A 9,916-nucleotide genomic window follows, 5' to 3' on the forward strand; every position below is an offset into this window, starting at 1 on the left:
CATTAAGATTATGAAGGACCAGGTTAGGAAACTGATGCGAAAGCGGAATTCCAGCTTGTTTCCTAGATATAACGGGAAGAGATGGTTCCACCTACATGTTGAAACCTGCATTGGGGACGGGTATTACATTTTTAATCTGTTACTCATTAGGGGCCTAATATTTCTAATCAGGTCTGGTACAATCACTAGATTTAGCTACATAGCTTGATTTACCTACTTAGCTTTATTTACCTACCTGATGTAGATTTATTTAGCTACCAGATCAATTTATATCTATAAAAAAAACATTTTTCTCAGGATGTGCAAAATATCCCAATTTGATGCAGTGATCTTTTTCAACATTGAACTGAAAAGTTGCATTGAAATAGCTAAATAAAGCTACCTGAGGTAGGTAAATAAAGCTACGTAGGTAATTCTACCTACATAGGCTTATAGCTAAATCTAGTGATTGTACTGGGCCTGCTAATGACTAATTAAGGACCTGTATGACAATATTTATCATCACAGTTTATCACCTTATTATTTATCATTGAAACCCACAGCCCTAACCATTACATGTCTTTGAAACTATTAAGTATCACTTAAAATAATTAATAAACCATACATGTACATGTGGGAGCCGGTCAAAGAGCCCCCTATTTAAAACGTCCCGGTCAAAGCATCCCCTGATCTTGGTCAAAGTGCCCCTTAATTTTGGTCAAAGCGCCCCCTAACATAAATTTATATAAGAAATACTTTACTGTCCCCAATTAAATGGTCAAAATGCCTCCTGCTTTTGGTAAAAGCGCCCCCTAACATATTTTGATAAAATGTATGCAAATACCTCACTATAGAACCTAAATAAAGAAATATTTTGAATATTTAAATCACTGTTTAATGAAGTAAGAGAGACTTTATATTAAGCATATGGTATTTATAACCTTGAAATAAACCTTCAAGTGACAGTTTCTTCAACAATTTAGACCTGACCTTAAGTTCTTAGCTGTGACCTGTCTTCTGTTTCTTTTCACATTTCCAAATAATTCCTCAATTACATAATTCCTAAATTACATGATTTTTTGTTGTTGTTGTGGATACATATAGTACTTTACAGATTGTCTTAGTGTAAATGGACAGCACACCTCATGCTTCAAGCATTTGCCGGCATTGAGGAAGTCCAGGTTCAAATCCTGGGGGCAGTCTGAAGTGCAACTAACGAAATGAATCATTTGTACTAATTCAAATGGCCAAGATATACTAAATATATTTTTCTATTTTTTTTTCTTTGTGATAACTCTTTGTAAGTAAGTGGGTGTAATAAATTATTTAAGATTTTCTCTATAGCAGTTAAACACAAATAATAATGAGCATATTAAGTTCTGTAATCCTGTAGATATTGAGGATGAAAGTGAGGAAAGAGAGGACAGCAGTATTGATGATGAAACTGATGAAGATGTTGGGAAGCTGCTGATGAAAGTTTCTCCAGAAGAAGTGGCAGCTGGAAAATTCCGCCTTATTTATGCCCATCCAGAGGCATTCCTTTCTTCAAGAGAAGGAAGGAAAATTCTACAAAGCCAAGCTTTGCAGGATCACGTGTGTGGTATCTGCATAGATGAAGCACACATGATACAAGAATGGTATGATATACTGTAAACGTATTACATTTGGCTGTGTATTCTTTTTAGCAGCTTTGGCGGAACTCAACAACAGCTAAGTCAAGTAAAATGTCTTGCACTTATACACATAAATAAGAATACGAAGAAATACGCTAAACCAAACCTACGCTAATTTATTCAAATTCAATTTCTGCCAAATATCGTACACGCTAAATATAATACATTTACAGTATATTAAGAGAACAAGAGGCCCATAGGCCAAAAGGCTCACCTGAGTCATTATGATTATCATTGTTTATCAGCATGTTTTTTTCTCCTATACATTCTTACAAAAATTAATTCCATTATAGCTTACAGGCCAATCCCATCCCCATGTGTCATGATGTGACCACATAATCTGCACTCCTTGAAGATTCTTCTATATCAAAATGAGACTTATCATGGCTTTGTTGTTCAGTAGAAGGTATTTTCCATATAAATGTTAAAGTTTGATGCCCACTGGCACTGTGGCTCCCCTGGGAGTCATGATTTGAGGAAACTTGAATCTACATATTTATTGGAGTTTCCACTTTTGTAGCAAAGTGGTTTTGGAGAAATTTAAATAATGCCAACAAATTGTCATTTATTCTTAATTATCTCCCTTTGCAAAAGAGCATGGCCATTCATTAGAACAAGCTTGAATCCACTTTACTCAAGGATGCTTTGTGACAAGTTGGGTTAAAATTGTGGTTCTGGAGAAGAAACAAAAATGTGAAATGTTTATGGAAAGACAGATAGACAAAATATGAGTTTACTTGAGCTCTTAGCTTAGGTGAGCAGTGATTGTAACTCCAAAACTTTTCTTCATTTTAAGTGCTCCCCCCCTTCAAATAAACTATTTTAAAATTGTAAGGCCTAAAATAAAAATTGTTTGTTTGCAGTTGCCTACCTACCCAATGAAAATGCACCTGATGCAAACTTTTTTTTAGCCATTTAGTAAATTATTATTTTTTTTTTTTTTTACTTTTTCAGGATATTGAAACTATTTCATTTTCAGTTTTTGACTTTTGTTTTCATCAATCAGTAGTTTAAAACAATAGTGGAACTTATTCATCTTCAGTAGGCCTTTGTAAAGCTCTATTATTTGTTATCTAAAAAAAAATCTGAAGACAATTTAAAAAAAAAAAGAATGCCTACCTACCTACCCAGTCTAAAACTTATAGGTCGGCAACTGCAAACAAAGATTTTTTTAAGCTTGGCCTATTTGTTATTTGTTTTAAGGGGTGAAGACTTTCGAAAGGACTTTGCTAGGATACAAGAATTGCTGGGCATTTTCCCTAGAGTACCCGTGTCCCTTTTTACAGCAACAGCATCACAATCGACAAAGGAAAAGCTGGTAAAAAGCCTTGGTTTAAGGAATCCCACTTTTATTTCCAAGAATCCAGACAGACCCAACATCAAGTATTACAAATACCAACGACTACCCAGCATGCGACAAGAAGACGACCTTGACAAAATTTTAGGAGATATTGTGACAGGTCTACAAAAAGACAGAAGACATTATCCTCTCACTTTCATTTACACTGATCTGGAGTCAATTAGGTATGGCTATAGATTTTTGGAGAACAAGTTAGAGATTGAGTCTCCTGAGAACAGGTGTTATGCACAGTACCATACCCATTATCCAGAGAAAATGAAAAAATTTATCATAGGGGAACTGGGAAAATCTGATCCAATAATTAGAGTAGTTCTGGCAACGGTAGCCCTTGGCATAGGTCTGCATGCACCTGCCGTTCGAAAGGTCATTCATTTTAAATGTCCAACAAGCATCGAAAAATACTTCCAAGAAACTGGTCGTGCGGGGCGAGATGGGTTAGCTGCAGAAGCAGTTTTGTATGTTAATAAAACAGATGTCAGGAACAACAGACCTGGGATGCAACATTCCATGCGCCAATACTGCATAAGTACAGACACCTGTTTGCGTGTGCAGTTGTTAAAGCATCTAGATTTTAAACCAGATGTTGGAAACAAAAAATGCAAATGCTGTGATGTATGTGAAATTTTATGCTGTTGCTCAGACTGTGAATTGTAACATTGTGTCATAGTATTCCCAAGTGAGCACAACTTCATCATTATTTAAGTACATTCCCAGTATTACAGGACCCATTACCAGATAGCACTTCTTGTTACTACAATTGCACTGTAAAAGGATGGTGTGATCTATCCGCCTTGTTAACCTGTACATGAAAGACCTTGACTTAGTGTCAGATGTAAAAATGAAACATCTGATTTTTATATGATTTTTAATACATGAAAAGAATTCAACTACTGGTGTACATTTGTTATGAAGTTTCAGTTGAAATATATTCTTTTACTACATATTATCTTCAATTAAATACATATAACAAAGGGGCCCATTGGCCACATTTCTCTCCTGAATCACATGGCCCTATTGTGTTTTCACATGTAAAGTTTTGATAACAGCGTGGCCATTGCCATTCTACCTTTGAGGGTCATTTGATCAAACTTGAATCTACACTAATAAAACACTCTTGACAGTAAAATTCACTTATCATGGCTTTGCTAGCCTTGAGAAAAATTTAAAAGATTTTTCCTATAAACTTGAATCAACAATATTTGAGGATGTTTTCCCATAAATATCACTAATCATTGCTTTTCCAATTTCTATATATTCCTTTGTTACACTGATTGCCCTTCATGGCCCCACCCTACCCTGGGGGTCATGACATGAACACGACTTGAATCTACACTATAAATGAAACTTCTACACGAGTTTCATTTTTTTTTCTTCTATCTTAGTGGTTCCTGAGAAAAAGATGTTTAAAAGATGCTACTAAAATTCACTAGTTTTAAATTATCTCCCCTTAAAAAGTGTGTAGTCCAAAAGATACCTTATGGCGGTTGAAATCTTGGCAGAATTATTCTAAAGTGATAAAAATAGGAAAACATTAAGATAATGATTTCAACTAACAATTTTGATAAGAAAAGCTGTGACACTTGAGACTTTAGCTCAAGTGAGCTAAAATACATGATACATCCAAACATATAACATTTTTTTTGACATAATACAAACAGCAATCATACACTGCAATCAGACACAATTTACCCCCCCTCCCTTCTCATCCCCATACCTATGAATGATTGTTACTGGTTGCAGTATTCAAGGTCAATGTTCTGACATCTTTTCAAGCGCTCAACTATTTTGAAAAGATGGGAGTTAAAATCTGAAGATATAGCTGAGAATGGATTTTTCCTGAAACCACTGTAAAAATTCATCTTGCGGTTATCAATCACACTAAATGGGTCTAATCGACTTAAAAGTTGGACTAGAAGTGTCACGTCTTCCAAATTGTCTTTTGTATTGTGTTTTCCACTCCTTGATACACACCCAATATTGTTCATATGATTTTCTACAGTTTCTGCCACAACAGGAGCTGCTGCAGATGCACGTTCCATGGCTTTTTTTGTTTTGTTAGCTCCTAAACCTTTTATAACATCTTTGAGAACAAGAATGTTATTTTCTTGTTGCATGTCGGCTGGCTTATTTCCTCCTTTCTTTCCATGTGGGTTAACAAAACTACCAAGTCTCACTCTCATAGCTGTGTGCTGTGGTAATAGAACTTCTGTTTTGAGGATATAATCTATGCACTCAACTGCATATTTGGATCGATCTGAATGACTGTAAAAGAAGGGAATCATTCTTTTTAAGTTAATGTTGGTCCTGAAAGGGTCTCCTTCTCTTATGCCATCCTGAAATTCACAAAAATGGATATACCACATCAGTAATTGTAAAGAGTAGTTCTGTATGTCTGTGGTTTCATGTGAAGTAAAATACTCTAAAAACTTCCCCAGATGGCATTTTCACATCAACATAGCCATTTTTGCACAGTTGTTCTCTGGGAATTATCACAGAACTACCACCAAAATCCAACTGCACTGGAGGTAAACATCCTGGGTTATGAAATTCCATGAATATTTCATTCACAATTTCTTGAACAACCTTCCAAAATAGAGGCTCTCTTGTTTTAATGTGTGTGTTTCTGATGTTTTCTGGCAGACTTAAATTTGGAATAACAGGAGCACTCTCTAAGCTGTCCATTGAAAATTTCTTCATACATAGCTGAATCAGTAGGGCCTCACCAACTGTGTGTAGGAAATCACTGTGTGCCTAAAAATATCGAAACCTTTTAAGGAATGAATTTTATAGCTACCCAAGTTATATTTCATGTATATAATTTGTGTTAGGACAGTTTACACTAGCCAATTTAAAAAAAATCCATAAACTGTTCCAACCCATGTTATACCAGTATCACTTGGGAAGCTTTTAAAATTGGTCCTTATAATTTAATTTTCCATCAACAAATTAAGAGACAAAGACAATTTCTCCGATAATATGTTTTAAATGTAAGTCATTATGACATAGGCAACACAGATTATACAATATAAATTATTTTTTTTATCCAATTAAATGATGTGTTATGAAAGAAATTAAATCATAAAATAGCAAAAGTTAAAACAGACAAGTCATCAATTTAAAACCAATATCAACCAGTTAAGCCCTCCCTAGGACCTTATTCATGGACCAAGGGGTTGTAAATTTCAAATTTTGATAAAAAGTTCATTCCCGTCATGCACACAGGTTGCCTGCTATCCATGAGTAATAAAATAGATTAGTAAGATATAATGCATTTTCCATATAAGACAAACTAAGCCCACACTTGTACGTGTAGAGTCTAAATCTATGAATTTCACAATTCACATGAATTAAGAAATTCAGAATCTTTGCTCCCCCTTGGCCATGGGTCATTCTACTCGACTGTAGAGAATAAGCATGGACGACATGATACATACCTGGAACCCTCCTTTAACTTGACCGTTTACGTTGGTCCTCCTCAGCTGACATTTGAAGAAAGCTAGACTTCCTTCCTGTCGTGAAGTCTTTGTTGAGTAGAATCGTTTGAACAATTTCTAAAAGTAAAAATTGTTACATTCATAATAAATGTTATTTAAATACCACAACAGACATATTTTTCTCTTCACATATACTTTAAACAGCAGTATAACTTACATCAAGAAAATCCTGTTCTACATGAAACAGCTCTTCTCTAACAGGATCAAAAATCTCCATTCTTTCCGTTGCAGTGTGAGCACCAGCAAGAAGATCTTTAGCTCCACTCATCCTTACTCTAACAAGTTGATCCCCTCCAAGTATTATTTTAGCTGTCTCAAAGTCATCTCCTGTCAAGCAATAAAATGTATTTAGATAAAGAATGCTGACCTAAAAATAATGTCTATTTAGTGATAAGCATGTTTTCTAAACCTTATTATAAAATTTAACCATGCTTGTACTTTTGCATTCCAGGAAAATGTCAATTACAAGCAATTCTAAAAATTATATATATTTTTTTTTCGTTGACATGTATGTTGAATATTTACTTAGTGGTAGTTAATTTTTACATGTACTTAAAACATTTAACAAAACTGTAAACAGTCTATTAATTAAGTGTAATACTGCAATCAATACAATGAACAAATTAACTCATATAACAGTTTCTAGAAAAGTGGCCTCCAGTTTCTAGTAAACATTAATTTAAATGGTCTTAGTAATTATCCTTTGAAACAGTAACAAACATATGAACAAAAATAAATTAAAAACAAAATTAACAATTTGTTTTACTTCTTCCGGCTTTTTCATAAGAATTCACTAACTCTCTACTGAGTTCATTGAGAACCTCAATGCACCCATCATAATATTTAGGGTCTTGAAGAATTAATCCCAAAGTTCTTACTCAAATTAATATGAAAAATATAATGGCTTACTGCATGTTTACCTTTACACTATTACAGGCAATACCAGTACATTACGTTTAAAAAGTACAATTTTTTTTCATGACAAAGTGGAATATACTAAAAAATTGAAAATCTTAAAAACTACCTTAAGGGGAAATATCTGTGACTTGCTTGACATCTGCTGACTATAAGGATGAGGGATATGTGAAGGAATGCAGGGTTGCATCCATTTCATAGATTTGAAATGCTTCACTAAGGTACGGCCAACCTTGAACATAAATAGAAATAGAAACAAATGTATATCTACCATGTGTACCTCTACCATTATTCAAAAGGAAATTATAATAATTTTTGTATTAATAGAATAGTTACATTGAATAACAAAGATGAGAGACAAATTTTCCCCCACTTTTTTACTTTTGATATCTGAATTAAACACAGTTACACTGGATTTAAAATTACATCCATACCATATAACCATACATTTCCTTCAATTTGCTTTCTTCTTCCCACTGAGGTAAAATACATCAAAAAATTAATTTCCTCTTGGAACGAAGAAGTGATGCATTGCTCGAGATCTCTCTCTCAAATCTACACGATCAGGGTAGTAAGTAGAGGCTGTGTAGTGGTAATGCTTATTACCCCCAGTGAGTCTAACATCTCTTGCTATGGTCATTCCATCGATATTATCAACTGTCACTTTTCCTCCTATTCCCAACTGAATACTGCGAACAATACCCTCTGTGTTCAAATCTCCCATTTTGTCCAGAAATGTGTATTTACTGTCTGCTGAAAGGGTTATACCTGTCTTGTTAAAAATGTCTAATAGATCATTACCTGCATGGAAGCGAAGGGCAATACAGGTGTTGATCTTCTGCATTGCACACAGATCTTTATTTCTCTTATTCATGGCCATAGCATACATCATAGCAATTGTGGAATTGCCAGTAGCAGTTTTCTGTTGATCAGCATGTAATGGGGATGTTAATGTCTGAAAAACTCTAAAAACAAATGGGAAACAGTTTTGAAATTCAAGCAGACATTTATGCAAAATATCCTCTGATTTTAAGCGAGATGGATGTTGTAATGTTCTGAGGACTGATGGACCTGGTGGAATGTTCAACGAACATAAATTATCAGCAATGACTTCAGTTTCTAGTAAAATCAATTTCTGAATTTCAGACAGTAGTACTTTGTTTTTGAAAACATCATCTGCAGAACAGCATTGACTCTGGTTGGTTTTGTCGTCTTTCTTGCAGAAGAGCTCTTGTTTTGCCTTAACTGAATTCAGGTGTGTTGTATCCAATGGTGATGCAAGACTACCATAGTTATGATCTGTATGACACATCTGAGATTTATTTGTGTCAATTGGTACATCTGTTTCAAGTTCCAAAAACTGAAGTTTCTTTTTCTTTTTAGAGTGGGTTTTCCTCATAGATACATTCTCTTTATTGTTCACATCATCTGTATTTTCTTTTTTGGTAGAACTAGGTGTCAAGGTAGGTGTCTGAGAAAATGCCATTCGTTTTGTTGAACATGTCGAGGTAGATTTTCTGTTGATAGCTTCCTTCAATATATTTTGAAAATGTACACAGTTTTCTAGTTGTCTTTTGCAAGATAAACATATCTTGCAATCCTGGAATGAAATGGAATGAAATGTGATGTCTAAACACTTCTTTATATTCTGTAAAACAGCATTGTTCTCTGGGAGTGGGAGGGCTACATTTGTAATTATATTCCTTAACTTCCCTGAGGGGGAGCGAAAGCAGATAAAGCAATGCGGTTCCAGTGACTGTCCTCTAAAAATTGTCTTCAGGGTGTGTCAGTATTCTTAAATCACCCATAATTATATCTGTGGATTAATAAAAGTTAAGATCAGTGATTGTCTCTCACCTTATATAAAAAGTACAGAAAAAATTTCAATATGTATTACACATACCAACCTGTAAATGGATTTTGCTGACATTATCTGATACATGTATATGTTTTCCACCTATAATACAATTGATTTTATTAATCAGTATTACAAAAGTAAAATTTAAGTAGCAAAAGCAGAAGCATGGCAAAAGTGCACACTAATATTCCCATACAAATGCCAATGGTTGCATAACTTCTCGACTGCATTTCCTTGACAGCGATAACGAAACTAATTTAGAGGAAATTCGAAATAAATACCCCATTTACAGTTCGAATTGAAAAAAACAAGATATTTGTGACTCTTTCTGATCAACATCTAATATACACGTTAAAAAGTATAATTTCAATGATGTTAATCATCGTTATAAAAGAATATTTACCTGTGTTGCTGATACCACGGTCTTCTCGTAAAAAAGTAATTCGCGAGAATTTGGGAGAGAAACGTATCCCATAATGCCTGCCTGGAAGAGTTTGGTTTGGTACAAACGAACTCTGGCGGAAGTTTGCCTAAATACCATTTGCGCACAAGAGCGAGGGAGTTGTGAGTAACATGATTTTAAAGATTACAGGTAATTTTCAAAAAAAAAAAAAAAATGGGAAAAAATTTCCCTTCT

General features: G+C 34.3%; 2 pseudogenes; one reads left to right on the forward strand and one right to left on the reverse strand.

The window, feature by feature from the left end:
• Window positions 1-10: 10 nt before the first annotated feature.
• LOC134254703 (ATP-dependent DNA helicase RecQ-like) lies at window positions 11-3,794 on the forward strand (annotated as a pseudogene).
• Window positions 3,795-4,739: 945 nt separating this feature from the next.
• Window positions 4,740-8,362, reverse strand: LOC134254702 (uncharacterized; annotated as a pseudogene).
• Window positions 8,363-9,916: the final 1,554 nt, after the last annotated feature.

Source organism: Saccostrea cucullata, unplaced genomic scaffold, assembly GCF_032062105.1.
Source record: "Saccostrea cucullata isolate Sc308-1 unplaced genomic scaffold, CSIRO_AGI_Scuc_v1 ctg18292, whole genome shotgun sequence".
In the NCBI taxonomy this organism is placed as follows: Eukaryota; Metazoa; Mollusca; class Bivalvia; order Ostreida; family Ostreidae; genus Saccostrea; species Saccostrea cuccullata.